We start from the raw sequence: 15,481 nt of genomic DNA, 5'->3' as shown, positions 1-15,481 counted from the left end.
GCCGATTAGGGAGTTACTGAGAAAGTAGTACGTGAGAGTCAGTCCTGGGAAACGGGAGAAGTCAGTGGGCATGGAATACGTCCCTTGGTGACATATCAGTTTTTTTCTTCCCACGCTCCCCAGCTCCCTCTGCCTCTAGCCCATTTTCCTCTCGCCTATTGACGTTGGGACTCCAAATAATGTGATCCTGTGGAAGCATATCACCATTGCCCTAGGAAAGTATTATATACACGTATTAAATGGAAACAGGGCCATTAGTAAAATGCTCACCCATTTTTTTCTGAATTGCATTTTTTAATTAATAGACTATTTTAGAGCAGTTTTAGGTTGACAGAAATATTAACCAGAATGTACGGAGTTCCCATACACCCCCTTTCCTTTTCTTGCACATTTCTCTATTACTAACATCTTGCATTGTTGTGGTAAGTTTATTACAATGAATGGACTGATACATATTATTAACTAAAGTCCATAGTTTACATCAGGGCACATTTTCTGTATTTTATTTATTTTTATTTTTGTAACCACTTTTAAAATGTTTCAGCTAAAACTGACATACAATATTATGTTAGTTTCAGGTGTACACCTCAGTGATTATACATTATATAACTTATTAAGTGATTGTTCCGATATATTTCATACCCATCTGATACCATTCATAGTTATTAGAATATTATTGACTTCATTTCCTGTACTGAACTTCACATCCCCATGACTATTCTGTAACTATCAATTGGTACTTCTTAATCCCTTCGCCTTTTCATCCATTCCCCCAACTCCCCTCTCATCTGGCAACGGTCAAAATATTCTCTATATCTATGAGTCTGTTTCTGTTTTGCTTGTTTGCTTGTTTTGTTCAATTGAAAACACTATTCTAAAAAAAAAAGAAAAAGAAAATACTATTCTTACAATAGTGACAGCAGCGTGGCTTGCAGCCCTGTCCCTGAACTGTGACTGGAAGGCAGAACCCAGCTGCCGGTGCCTCCACGGGGCTGGGAGAGCCACCAGAGCCAGAAGTGAGGAAACTGTGTTTCGTAACCCACGGCAGTATTGACCAACTCTTCTCTCCTGCCTTGTGTGGGAACCAGAAATCAGGAGAAGCAGGAGGCTGGCCAGGGGCAGGTAGGAAAAGGAGTTTTCAGGTAGCCCAGGAAGCAGCAGGGAGGGGAGCATCTATGGAATGGGACCTCTGGGTCCCAGGCTGCCTTTTGTAACCTGCGTCTGCCTCCATTTTCCTCTGGTCAGTGTTGATGTGGAGTAATCGGGACTTTCCTTCCCTCCGTTATTAGCAAACTCCAAAGCAAAGTTTACCAAGCTGCCTCCTGGTTGCTCTCATTTCTAAATTTTGAGCTGCTGATGAGTTCCTTACGAGATGGGTATCTTATACCCAATGACTTAAAGAATGCCTGTTTATTTATATCTTTAAATAAGTTTCTTTAGGCATGTACTATTCTAAGAAAGTGTCACCGTTAAGCTGAAGGGGGTGAGTTCAGTCTGGAGAGACAGTTTCTGTTTCTTGAGTTTAAATTACATCCTTGACATTATGAAACATTACAGAGGCATTACCATGGTCAATGGTGTACTGTTTGTATATTTTGGCTACTGCATTATTCAGAATTAAGTTAAAAATTCTTTTTATTGTGTCTTAATATTTCTAGGATGTGGACAGATCAATATTTCTAGCCTGTGCACACACTACCTGAGGGCTATGAGTCATATTTGCTTTGAAAGAAATAGTACTTAAGGCCCATCAGTCAAGTCAGGTGTAAGAAACATAGGACTCTTTAAGAATTACTCTGCTTCCTCCTCACATCTAAATATAGCCAACTGGTTGGGGTGTGTAAGAAAAATGGCTCCACAGCATTTTAAAAATGGTGCAATTGCAATTAATCAATGCAAATAAAAAGCTCAAGGACTTTTTACCTGTACTTATCAAATATATAATCTTTATTAAATTAAAAACTGTATAACAATATGAGTAAGGAATGTGCGTAAGGAAATGATCCAAATCCTAAAGTCATTTATGTAACAATATGATACTATTTCGTTATAGTAGGCCTATATACCCAGGTGGGAAAGCCCTGGGGCAGCGTGTGGAAAATGAGATTCTAGTCTCCATTTGGCCACTGCATGACCTTTAAAAACTACTGCCTTCATCTCTGCCTTCCCAAGATCCCAGTCTCCTCTCAGACTACAAGGTAAGGACTACATATTAAGAATTAATTGTATGTTTTCAGATTTACTCTCTGTGTCTATGTGAGAGGCTAGATTAATATCAGTACAGTCTGATAGAGAAGAAATCCTCTATTAACACTAAAATGGGCTTGCCTAATTAATACTCATTTACTGTTCCTGAAAGTAAATAAAAGTACAATTCTTCCTCTGGTATCTAATATGCTAACAACACGACAATTATTTATCCACTGACTACTTTATTCTCATCACTGTGCTATATATATTTAATCTTCTTGCTGTATAAGGTCTCATTTACCTATCCCATAATTTATATTTGCAAAGTGATATTTGGATTTTTCTGGCATATTACTGTCAAGGGTGCCAATAAAGGCAACGTACTGTCCCCTCATACCCTGATTATATTTGTATCAATGTCTGTAGAGGTTGTGTCAGGAGACAGAAGGTTGGACTGTACCATTAAATTAGCACAATTTTGCGGCACTGCCTGGCAGAAGCTCACACTTAATCCAAGAGGTTATTCAACCCTATCCAATATGATTACTCTATAAATATTTGCCCAAGCTCAGCACCAGCCATTATATCACTAATCACACACAGGTTTGTTATAGCAAAGACCCCCAGTGTCAGCAATTTGAAAAACAAAGCTAATTAGTTTTGATTTAGCGATGGGAAGACATTAAGTTGGAGTGAACAGTTCACATAGTATAGTAGCTATTTAGAGCACATACGGATATGAAGAAGATTCATGATTGTTTGTGTAGGATTTTGAGAAGGAATGGGAACATTGACGGCTGAGAATACAGACAAATATGACAACCAGTGGCAGCGACCAGTGAGGGCTGGACTGGGGATGGGACAGTAGAACAACCCCTTTAAAATGCTACCCCCAGTAAATATATATTAAGTAAATGCTGTTCTTTCTATGCAACCAGCTTTAGGACAAGTCTCTGGCCTCCCCTTCCAAACAGATCACTGCTCCTAAACTCCTCCAATATATTGAAAATTTTGGTACCAATAGTGGTGTTGACCTATATGATTTGATTTGGGGGAGGGTAGCAAAAGAGCTCCTTAGCCGTAGATTCCTCTAGACTACTGTGTTACCTGAAGTATTGTTATTATTATTCTACTGTCTGTGTCCTTTAAAAATGCTTTGGATGCTGGGTACACAATGCAAAATACAGATCATGTGTCATAGAAATCTATACTTGAAACCTATGTAATCTTATTAACTAATGTCACCCCAGTAACTGTAATGAAAATAAAAATGAAAATGTTTTGATTTGCAAGAATATGCTTAGTAGCATATATCTTTATTAGCACCAAATAATATAGCATTACATATTTCAGTCTTTGAAAGGCACTATCTTTCACCAAAAATACCTCTACTTTGAGAAATGAAAGAAAAATCCCTAATATTAAGTCCTCAAATTGGGCCAAGCACTGTGCCAGCCTCTTTAAATATGCTCTCCTTTAATTGAGTGCTCAACAATTCTTTTTGATAGAACTCATGATTTCTCCTTTAAAGATAAGGAGACTGAGATGAGTGGGTTTAAATAGCTTAGCTCTGGTCATCTCACACTCTCTCCCATTGGCAACCAGACTCTTCTACTTGCAGATGAGATCCCAGGCAAGTTGTTCCCTTCTTTTGGATCATTTGCCTCCTCTGCAAAGTAGGAGGAGCAGAGGAGATCATTGGTCTCTCAACTTTTTTTAAAAAAGTTATATTATGGTATTAGTGAAAAAAAACTTTGATCTTTACCTTCTAGCATATATATATATATCTATAAGTCATACAAGGTCTGTCCAGAAAAAGTCCAGCCATTGTAATATAACAAGAACAGTTTGCATGACATCGACGTAACTTGGCAGCCAAGGAGAGTGGACTGGAATGTGCATGTATGAACAATGACGACTTCATTGTACTAGTCAGTGGGGTGGTAGATGTTGTTTAGTGAGCATGTGGACTGGGTGGCCATTGCATTAAAAATGACTGAGCGAGTGGAGCAACAAATCTGCATCAAATTTTGCTTTAAGCTTGAACATTGCTCCCCGGAAACTATTTGGATGAATCAGAAGGCTTCAGCTGTGGGCAGCTTGTGACTGGCAGCTTCATCTGGACAATGAACCCACTCATGCATTACGTTTCATGCAGAGGTTTTTGGTGAAACATCAAATCACCCAGGTGACTCACCTCCCCTAGAGCCCAGATTTGGTGCCCTGTGACTTCTAGCTTTTCCCAAAACTAAAATCACCTTTGACAGAAAAGAGATTTCAGACCAATGATGAGATTCAAGCAAACTATGATGGGATAGCAAATGGCAATTGGGAGAACTGTGTGAGGCCCCAAGGTGCCTACTTTGAAGGGGACTGAGGCATCACTGTCATATGTAAAATGTTTCTTATATCTTGTATCTTGAGCAAATGTCTCTATTTTTCAATATTACATGGCCTGATACCTTCTGAACAGACTATATATATCATTGTGAATTTATTTATTAAATAATAAACATGTTTCTTAAATTTTACACTGAAAATATAAAAAATATAAATCTTGAAGTATTTTCTCTTGAACTGCATGGATCAAGATTCCTGTGTGCCTCACTTTGGTAACTACTGGACTAGATGGTCTCCACAAGTTCTAAAAATCTGTAATTCTAGGTTGCCTGTTTAGCTTTGTAAATTTTATTAATAGAAAGAATGCATTGATGAAAATCTTATTGGCATGGGTGAATCACAATAGAGGAGACAGAGAAACCTGGAAAAACTAGGCCAGGAGGGTTTAGCTGAGAGTCCTGAGCATGCAATATGGGGAAAGTAGAAACTCAATAAATTGGAAAGAAGCGGGGATGAAAGGAGATGATGATGATAACCATAACAATAACACAGTAGAACGAACGCTTTCTGTGTTCCAGGCCCTGTTATAATAATTTTCCACATATTTATTTTAATTATCACAGCAACCCTATGAGGTAGGAACTATTATTATTTCTAAATGAGTAACTGCAAAGGTAGAAAATGAGGAACAGAAAGATCAAGTAATTACTGAAGGTGATATACCTATTAACTGGCCAAACTGACATTTAAACCCAGTTACTTGGTCTAAGAAATGAATTATAAAAGGAAGCAATAGAAACAGAAGTTTGTCAAAAATTTCTAAGTTTTAGTGGATGTTTAGTGGGTATTGTCTTGTTAGGAGCCAAGCTTCCCTAACCGCACTCCTAAAACTATTCCCAATTTTCCCAACTAAAATTTGGATGGGGTTGGCTCTCATCCCTGACTCTAGAGGTTAACCTAGTCAGCAGTTGTATTAGTCAGGGCTGTCTAAAGCAGTAGGATAGATATAGATAGATGACAGACAAATGATAGAAAAATGGAACATTGTGTGATGATGGGAACTAGGAAGTCTAAACTCTTCCGTGTGGGCTGACAGACAGCGTGGAGGCTCAGCAGAGCCAATGGTGCACATGAGGACCTACGGTGCAGGCAAAGGCTGGAGGCAGTCTGCTGGAGGATTCCTTCCTTCTCTGGGAGGTCAGTCTTTTAATTCTATTTGGTTCTTCAACTGATGGGAGAAGGCCCATCCTCCAGTGGAAGAGAATCTGCTTATTCAGGGTTCACTAACTTAAATATTAAGCTCATCCAAAAACACCTTCTCACTGGACACATAAAACTACCTGCCACCGCAGTGTAAGCCATTCAGTGTATTTTATCTACCTAATTTTAGAGATGGATACCTGACCCCATTAATACCGATTAGGGCCAAGAAAGATTACTCTGTGACATAATGTGTTTCCAGACACATAACTCTTGCAAACATGAGGGGAGAGGTTTCTTGAAATGTAGACATTGCCAAGGAAGCAAAGTGGAAGAACAGAGAAAGATCCCAATTTTATTTTTATAAAACTTAACATAAGCCCTTATAAAAACTAGATTTATTTATTTGTGGACTACTCAATTATGTGAGTTAATAAATCCCTATAATTGAATTTGGGTTCGGTATTATTATATTTGTAACTTAAAAAGTCCTAACAAATGTAGAGAGAGAAAAGTTAGGCAGGGAAGGAGCTCAAACTTTTTGAGGTGAACTTCAAGTTGTAGGCAGCTGCCACACACTTACAGAAGGACAATCACAGAGCCAGGATAGCACCACAGACATTTTCAGGTTTTTTCAGGTGTAGAGAAAAGCTTAGCTGACCTTTTCTGCCAGTGAGCTATTGCCTACTTCATGGTGTAGCCTAAAGCTCACTTAATGACTAACAAATAAAAAGAAAAATGTGGCCATACACCAATTAAATCAAAACCAGAAAGAAATTTTGAAGGATTTGTGACTAAATGTTATATAAAGTAATTCATCTTAACTCCAGTGGGAAAAATTGCAGGAATGAAGGGATCCAAAAAAATAGAATCAGGGGATACAAATATTGTACCTTTTTCTCAGTCTAGGTCAGGCACCCTGTATTTCTGACTATTCTTTTGCTCACGGTGTTGCCCTATTATCTATTCAATGGTACCAAAGTGTGCTGTCTCCTTCAAAAGCATTTTTTTTCTGTCTGTTTCATCCATATTGAGCTTTCCTTTCTAAACCATCAAAGCTGGTGTTGCCTCCTCTACTCATGTGAGCATTTAGTCATTTGTTGTCTTACGTCATTACCTTGTGGACTTGTGTACATGAAAGAAAAAGAGAAAGATGTATCACTCCAATCCATTCTTAGACGATCAAGAGATAATTTACTCAAAGGATTTTCCCAATAGGTTGGGAAAGGAAGAGCAAATAGAATGGGGGTAATCTTGATGTATTGCTTAGGCTGGGGTTGGTAAATTTAGAGATTGACACATGGAAGCTGGAGTGTTTTCAACTGCAAAATCAGGCCAAATGTGAAAGAGACAGAAAGATACATAGGTACCTTCAGGTTCAAACAAACCTTCACTGTCTGTCAAAGAAAGAACAATGTTGCAAATAACAGGCCAGGCATTGACTATGAGCCCTGTGGAAGTAAGGAAATAGCCATTGGGTGACGAGATAGAGATATCTGTGGCAGGTAAATCTTTCCTGAGGTATGGAATGAAAGCTGGAGAACACACATTGAAGCCTAGGGTATAAACAGAGGGTAGAGACTCAAGAAGTCAAACTGGATGCATGTCACAATCATGAGAAACATAATGTTCTAAAATAATAGCAAGCAAAAATTAGGACAATATAATAAAATAGTCAGAAACTTAAACTTAGAAAAATGGAGGTTCTAGTTACTAGCAGAGTGATCTTGGACAGGTATTATAATCTTTCTTTACCTCAATTTTTTTTGGTAAAATGAGAATGTTAGACTAGATGAAACCCACATTTTCATGAGGGTAATTCAGGGATTTCCTAACCAAGGAAGCACATGTTTGCATTCACCAATCGGTAAAGAGTTTAGACTGTCTGGGAAACTTACACCTTGCTGTCAATTATTTTAAACATTGAAATTATGTTTTAGATTTCATTTGAAAACAATTTTACTAAAAATAGTTTGGAGTACATTTGAACTTATGCTACCAGAGTTTCTTTTTATTATATAAACAGGAAAACTAAGATTATTTCTCTTTCCAGCAAAAAATCCTAGATGGTAAGTGACTTGCATTTTATTGACATCACTTCGCAGCATCTTGTGAAAAAAAAAGACCCCAAATTCCTTGGCAAAGGAAGCAATCAAATATTGACTTTTTGATCAAATATGTTTATTATTTTATTTTTACATTAAAAGTAATATATATCATGGTGTACATTTAAAAAACCAGAGGTGAGTATAAGGAAGAAAATGGAAATCATATGGATGCCTTGAAACCAGAGAAAACATTTGATGCCATTTTGGATCGTTGCTTCTAGTCCTTGTGTGTGTGCCTGCGGGCACGCTCATGGGCACATTGGTTTTCATCCAATTTAGGACCATATATTTATATACTATGTACTTAAAGGCAAGCACGGATAGTCTAGGGGGAGTGTTAAAATATTACAAAAATTATAAAATAATAAGATAATATATGCATATCATAAAAAAAGATAAATATAATTCATTACAAGAGTTCAGAGAGAATGAAATCACTTTTAACTTGGTTTCAGAATTAAGGGAAAATAGGAACTAGGTTAAGCTATATGCACTCCAGATAGACTGATGTGAGAAAGAAGGTAATCTCAGATAGGACAATGGAGTTGAGAGCTGGCAATGGAAACGGGTGCACGGCGTGTCGATTCACCAACCCAAGGTAAGCAATGCATTTGGATTCTCCCCCAATCTACTTTCTCTGCCTGGACTGAAATTCCCAATACAGTTAAAATATCAATAGCCTGTATACTTTATTTGTCATTAAAATATTTTGACATTTTGAAGCAGTTGCTAAAAGAGATTATAAGGGACGGAAGCTTCCGAATGTTGACAGACAGTCTTGTCATGCCCAATGCCAATGTAGAGCAAACTATTTTCAGATCTCACGTGGAGAAGGAAGCAAATCTTTGAACCAGAATAGGGGGTTTAAACCTCAGCCCTATCTTCCCTATCCCCTGTGAGTAAGAGAATAAAAAGCTGTCAGTCTTACGAAGAGATGGCAGATTTGGGGAATATCATCATTCAACAGCCAGCCAGCCTTAAAGATCATACTGGAAACAAACAAACAAACAGCGTTCCCACTAAGGTCACATATAGACCTCCAAATATATAGACTGCACTGTGAGCAACTGTCCGAGCAAAGACCGAGACTGCCCAATAAGGATTCTAAAACAAAATGCAGCATGGGTTTGCTGAACAGAAGTAGAGTAACACGTATAAGAGACAAATTCATTCTGAGTCACATTATCTCCCGTTGTTGAGTTATAGAATACAATTATTGCCAGCTTTTTCCCAAGGAGGAACTGAAATGGTGATCAGAGCCTGCTGGATGTTCATTGCTTTGGGTCTGTTCACCCAAGACATGGCTGTGCTCACAGGGCCCTGCATGTTCAGCCTGGTGGTAGGAGCCCAGCTCAGCACCACCTCTCTGGAGGTGGTGTTCCTCCATAACTTTCTGGAGGAAAATCACCCCCCTGGGACTTTAGAGAGAGCTGGAGACTCAATTAAAGATTGTATGGGAAAGGAGGGGAACGGTTACAATACACACTATGCCTAAAATCCTGATAAAAAGCCTCACTAACCACAACTCTTCTTCCGCTGAGCTTCCTCTTCTTTGTCAACCACCTCATCTCTTTCTCAGCCCTTCCCCCAGCTGCTCCTGCTGGCCTACCGGTTGGATTCCTGCTCTAAGAACCCTCTCCTCTTCTGATCTGTCTTTTATTCACCGTAGAGCTCCCGAAAGTCTTTTTTTCAGTTGCCTACTTCTTTTGAGGGTGTCAGGAAATTATAAATTACTCATTTTCCCTAATGCAAATTTTACAAGTTTACATATGTATACTGAGATTTATTATTTTCAAAATATCTGCTTAAGGATTTTCAACAAATCCTTCACACTCTTCAGAGAGAGAAGCTTAGGCGGACATAAGCACTCCCTTAGGTACTGTTATAAGGGTGTGGAGGTCCAGCTCACCTCACTATTCCGGTCAACACTTTGACAACCCAGAGGCTGAACAAACCAGGTAAGAAGACTCATTCCATTTCTCACACACTTTCCTTTTCCTGCAATATTATGTATCCTATTGTTGAGACTGGAAAGTTAGACCAGTCAACATCATTAAGTTTCTCAAATTCTACTACAAGTTTCCAGTGTAAGAGTGGCTTGATCAGAGCTACGCTTCAGGAAGTCCAAACAGGCAGTGCTATACTGGTGGGGAGAGAGGCTAAAGTTGGAGAGTCCAATCAAAAACTTGTACTACTTCTGTGGTCCCTTGAAAGGTATCTATTGAAGGGAACCCGAGATAATTCTCCAAGTCCTAATGCAGCCAGATGAGGCATTTTTTTGTATACTTTGTCATTTCCCATTTGTTTTTACAGCTAGAGAGGGAGTACTTTATAAAGTTGTGATTTGAGTGGTTTGATCAGTGGAAAAGCAGAGCTCTTTTTTAAAATTAATAACTTGGGATTTTGATTTACGAATCAGCAATAATAAATATATTAGTATGAATTCATTTTGGAGAGTCTAGACACTTTCCTGGGCCAATAAAACAGAAAAAGTGAAAATATTTTGACAGTGAATTGAATATTTAAATGCAAAATATTTGAAGACAGAGGTATTGGTGAGGTATCTTAGTCATCCATGCTTCTCCCTACCCTACTTTGTATTGTTTAATTATCGTATGGCCTTTCAAAGACATTTAATCTTTGTTCTTCAGTTTCCTGATCTATGCAGGGAAGATAATACTCGTCTTAAAGTATTGTTTTAAGAAGCAAATTGGTGTTGGCTAGTGTGGCTCAGTGAATTGAGTGCTGGCCTGTGAACTATTCCCGTGGCACACCCCTGGGTTGTGGGCCACATTACCAGTTGGGGGCATGGGAGAAGCAACTGATTGATGTTTCTTGTCTTTTCTTTCTCTCTTTCTCTCTCTCTCTTCCCTTGTCTCTAAAAGTAAATAAACAAAATCTTTAGAAAAATAGAATCGAATTGTCAGAAGAAGAAAAGAGAAGTGTAAAAAAATTAAAGTATTATAAAAATGTAAAGGGATAAAAGGTCAACCAAAGATTGTGAACAGAAATTGTTTGGGCCTATGTTCCCGATGGGCTGTCCTGACTGTGCTGAAGGGTAAAACACATTTAATTTATAGAAAATGTATGTCCCCATCTATTCATATTTGTTCTAGCATGCTCCATTCTTGGGCTTTGTAAATCTGGGAATTTATCCAAAGAAACACGAAACACTATGCACACCCCTATGTTTATTGCAGCATTATTTACTATAGCCATGATTTGGAAGCAGCCCAAGTGTCCATCAGTACATAAGCGAATAAACCAGCTATGATAAATGTACATAATGGAGTACTGCTCAGTCATATAAAAGAAAAATTTACCCTTTGTGACAGCATGGACAGATCTGGAGAATATTTGCCAAGTGAAATAAACCAGTCAGAGACAGACAATTACCATGTGGTTTTACTCATATGTGGAACCTAATGAACAAACAGAACTAACAAGCAAAACAGAGATAGACTCAGAGATAGACAGCAGGCTGACCGCTCTGGGCTGAGGGCATTTGAGGCAGGGTGGAGGGATCAAGCAAAAAAGAAAAAGAGAAAGAACTCAAGGACAGAGAGACAGCAGTGTGGTGATTCCAGGGAGGAGGGCAGTGGGTGGAAGTGGAAGAGGGTATGGGGGATACGTGGTAATGGAAAAATACAACAAAATAATGTAAAAATTGATAAAGAAACTAACCTTTAAAATGTTGAGACATATTTGTATTAGATTTGTATTATTTCTAGTATAAAATTTCTAGTTGATATAAATTAACTCTATCAAAGTTTCATTAAACGTTTGGAAAGATGTCCAACTGAGATGAGTAACATCAGGTGTTCTGTTTGGGGTAAGTAGTTCTCTGGGCACCACAAATACAGTGCTTCTTAGTACCATTAAATAATCTCGGTGCCCGAGTCTCCCTTTGCCAGCACAAATGCCACACTTCAGCCTTACTTGAAAATGTGTACTGTTGCTCCCACTGATATATCTGTTCTGGAGAGAAACAGGCTTTCATTTCCAGGACTGTCAAATGAGGAGCTTTCACACGAATTCAGAGATTCACTCTATTACTGCACATCATAGAACTCATGCCTGTAGCTTGAAAATAGAAGTCTTTGGTGTAGGCATTTGCTTGTTTGACAGTTCTGTTCTAAATCTTGAAACTGGTGGTACTGTAAAGTGCCTGTCTGACAATGGTGTACTGGGGCTTAGTCATGCAAAATAATTATTGTTCACGGTTCCTTAGCTGAAGTCAATAGCTCCCTGCAAAGCACAACATAATGCAGAGATCTAAAGTTACTAAATCAAAACCGAGAAAAAGACGAATTTAGAAGAGGTTTGGCAGAATAAAATAGCTTCTACAAGATTTGCCAAGTGATTTCTCTCAGCACATAGAGGGCTCTAATATTTCTAAAAGGGACTCCATGATAGAAATGACGGTAACTAGTATGTGCTAGTATTAGTATGTGCTGATGGTTGCTAGTGAGCTTAGGTGATGTTGAAGAAACAAAAGCAGTTATGGAGATACTATCAAGTGGTGCACGGTGCTTGTTTCCCAAACTTGAAATAATATGTTCAGGTTTGCTTCTGTGACTTCATTGTGTTAAAGTCTCCAAGATGCCACCTACACTGAAGGGGCTGATTAAATTAACCGGACCTTGTAACTAGATTTTTGTGACTGGAGTGTCAGGATGCCGCCCCTGGACCATAGGGCCCATGAATCAGTGGAGTATGTATGCTGGGAACGTCAACGTGAATCCCACAACTGAAAAATCATGTCTCCACGTTGCCTGAAATAGTTGCCAGAGAATCTTGGCAAGGTCAGGTGTTGCTGCTTAACTGCTGGAAATGAAAGGGATGATGCCCTTTTTAACCCTTGGCAGACAATTGCGCGTATGCATGTCCCTCTTCTGGGAAAAACAAGCAATTTTTCACTTAGAAGAGAGAGAAACACAGGAATAAATCAGGATTGTGCTGACCTCTCTCTATAATATGTGTGTCTACATCTTTCTTTCCACACTTTCCATCTGATATTAAGATGGAACTGGTAGAGGTGAATATGTCATTATTTTAGGCTTAGCTCATTGCCATCTTTCACAGTTAATGAATTTTTTCAAATCCGTTCTTTATTGAGGTAGAATTTGTATATGGTGGAGCACACAGATTTTAAGTGTGCAGTTCAATAAGTTTTGACAATTATAGGCAGTACTCTCATGTAACCAATATCCTGAACATTTTCATCACTCCCAAAAGGTTTTTTACCCTTTTTTTAGCCAGTCACCACCCTCTCACTGGGAATAACTATCTTTCTCATTTTTATTATCATAGTTTTAGTTGTTTTTGAAGTTTATCTAAATGAAATTATACAGTATATAGTCTTTTGTCTCTTTTACTTAACACAATACTGAAATTTGATCATATTATTGTATGTATAAGTTTATTATTTTTATTGTGATGTAGCTAATATCAGTCTATGAATACACCCCAATTTATTTTTCCATTTTTCTGCTGATAGACATGTACATGTTCTGTTTTTGGTAATTATGAATAAAGCTGGAGAGAAAGTTTTAAACTCCCCTTTTTGTATCTCTGGGTGCTCACTTCTCTTGAAATCCAAATTAGCATTTATTTCTCTTACAGATAGTAATTGTTGTGTCTGGTCTACAAGATCTTTGCCTAATTGAAGGTCATAAAGGTAATTTTCTTCTAGAAGTTTTCAAGCTACAGGCACGAGTTCTATGATGTGCAATAATAGCATGAATCTTTGAATTCTTGTAAAAGTTCCACCTGGCCGTGGAACTGTTGGGTGATAGCCCGGATCTACGCTTACCTTTAAAAGAAACTAGGAGATAGGAGACAGGTTTCTAGTGTGGGCGGTTCCCTTTCATACTCTCACAGAAAACACATGCGCATCCCATTTGTTTCACACATTCATCATTCATTCATTGATGGTGTCCGTCTGTTCGTTCTTGCCATACTAATGTTTTGGCAGGAGTATCTCACTGTGGTTTTGAATTGCATATCTCTTAAGACTAAAGGCATTGAACACCTTTGCATATGCTGCTTAGCCATTGATATCTCTTCTTTTGCCAAGTGTCTCTTCAAATCTTTTGTGTATTTTTCTATTTTAATTATATTTTTGTCTCAACTATTGTTATAAGTATTCTTGGTCTATTCTGCAAACAAGTTCTCTGTCAGATAAATATATTAAGAATATTTTTCTCCTATTCTGTGACTTGCCTGTTCATTTTTTAGTGATATCTTTTGGAGAGCAGATTTAATTTTTTTATGAAATCCAAATTATTTTCTCTTACAGATATGTAAGATATCTGTAAGATATCTGTAAGATATCCATTTCTTTTTGGATATGGTCTAAGAAATCTTTGTCTACCCCAAGGTCATGAAGATATTTTCTTCTAGAAGTTCTGTAGTGTTAAGCTTTAGGTCAATGATCTATGTCGAGTTAATTCTAGTGTGTGGTGTGAGCTAGGGGTTAAAGTTTTTTCCAGATGGCTCTCCAGGTGTTGAACTTTCCTGGCTCTGTGGAATTGCTCCAACACCTTTGTCGAAACTCAAGTGACCAATTAGTGCGACCCTGCTTCTGGATCCCGTTCTACTCCTTCGCTTACTTTTCTCTCCTGTTCCATACTCTCTGGATTAGCTTCATGAGTTTTATTATTTTTTTTTTAGATTTGTCCCTCTCCTTGTGGCTACTTTTGTGCCCTGCAGGTAGGTTATTAATATCAGAGTTTATTTTTGAAGTCACTACAAGTTCCAAATTGCTCTGGATCTGAGTGTCTGTGTATAAAATAGGAGAAATAAGAACTCCCTTATTGGGTTGTTGGGAGGGGTAAACAATCTCGTATGCCTTTAAAATAGGTTATAATCCTAAAATAATAATTGTATGTTTAGAATGTTGCATATCTTGATTCCATTTTTTGTTTTCCTTAACCTTAAGACATATTATCATTTATGTTTACTGAAATCACCAAGAAGGGAATGTGCCCTCAGTTTTGGATTGTGGGGACACCTAGTCTGTGGATTTAGGGGGGAAAAGATCTAAGATACTCATAATCACAAGTGATGGGTACCTGATTCCTTCCCACTTACAAGAAACCTAGTGTAGTGATGATGGCGATCCTTTCTGATATTTCTCTCTTGTCTGTTTTTTTTTTTTAAGGCAAGAGCTACTAGAATTCTAATGCTTTATTCTTCCAGACTTTTTTCATTTAATCTTTCTTTTCGTTGCTGTGACAGCTGCTCCTTGCTGAATGAATGACCTTTGCTCTCCCTAACCCAAACCGATGACCTTTTAAACTGACTTAATACCTAATAAGTAACTACTTGTCCCAAAGCTTGGGTACAGGTTTTCTGATAGATTTCTTCATAGGCTAAAAATGGTGGTGGGGAGCAGCAAGGTTCAAGGTCTGAACCCTTCCCTTTACCCACACTAAAACAAGCCAAATAATAATAACTCTGTCTCTTCCATACTCATTTAAGAGCAAATAGCAAAGATGAGTATAAAGTGTAAATTCTTTCACAACTTTTTTCCTGTTATTATCCTAGTTCATACCCCAATTTTCATTCTCATCCCTAAACTGAAATCTTTTCTTTCTCAAGGTTAGTGGCAACTTTTTACTTTTGGGGGAGTCTTGTGT

General features: G+C 38.0%; 1 long non-coding RNA gene across 1 annotated transcript; it reads left to right on the top strand.

Annotated features, from left to right (window-relative positions):
• The first annotated feature begins 1,061 nt into the window (after positions 1–1,061).
• On the top strand, positions 1,062–3,918 carry LOC118978365 (uncharacterized). Its single transcript, XR_005064698.1, has 3 exons — positions 1,062–1,122; positions 2,057–2,198; positions 3,722–3,918. It is a non-coding gene; the product is annotated as an uncharacterized LOC118978365 (long non-coding RNA).
• Positions 3,919–15,481: the final 11,563 nt, after the last annotated feature.

This window comes from Sturnira hondurensis, unplaced genomic scaffold (assembly GCF_014824575.4).
Source record: "Sturnira hondurensis isolate 20B ecotype Veracruz unplaced genomic scaffold, ASM1482457v3 Scaffold0021795, whole genome shotgun sequence".
Classification (NCBI taxonomy): Eukaryota; Metazoa; Chordata; class Mammalia; order Chiroptera; family Phyllostomidae; genus Sturnira; species Sturnira hondurensis.
This window is presented reverse-complemented; position numbering and strand designations above follow the sequence as displayed.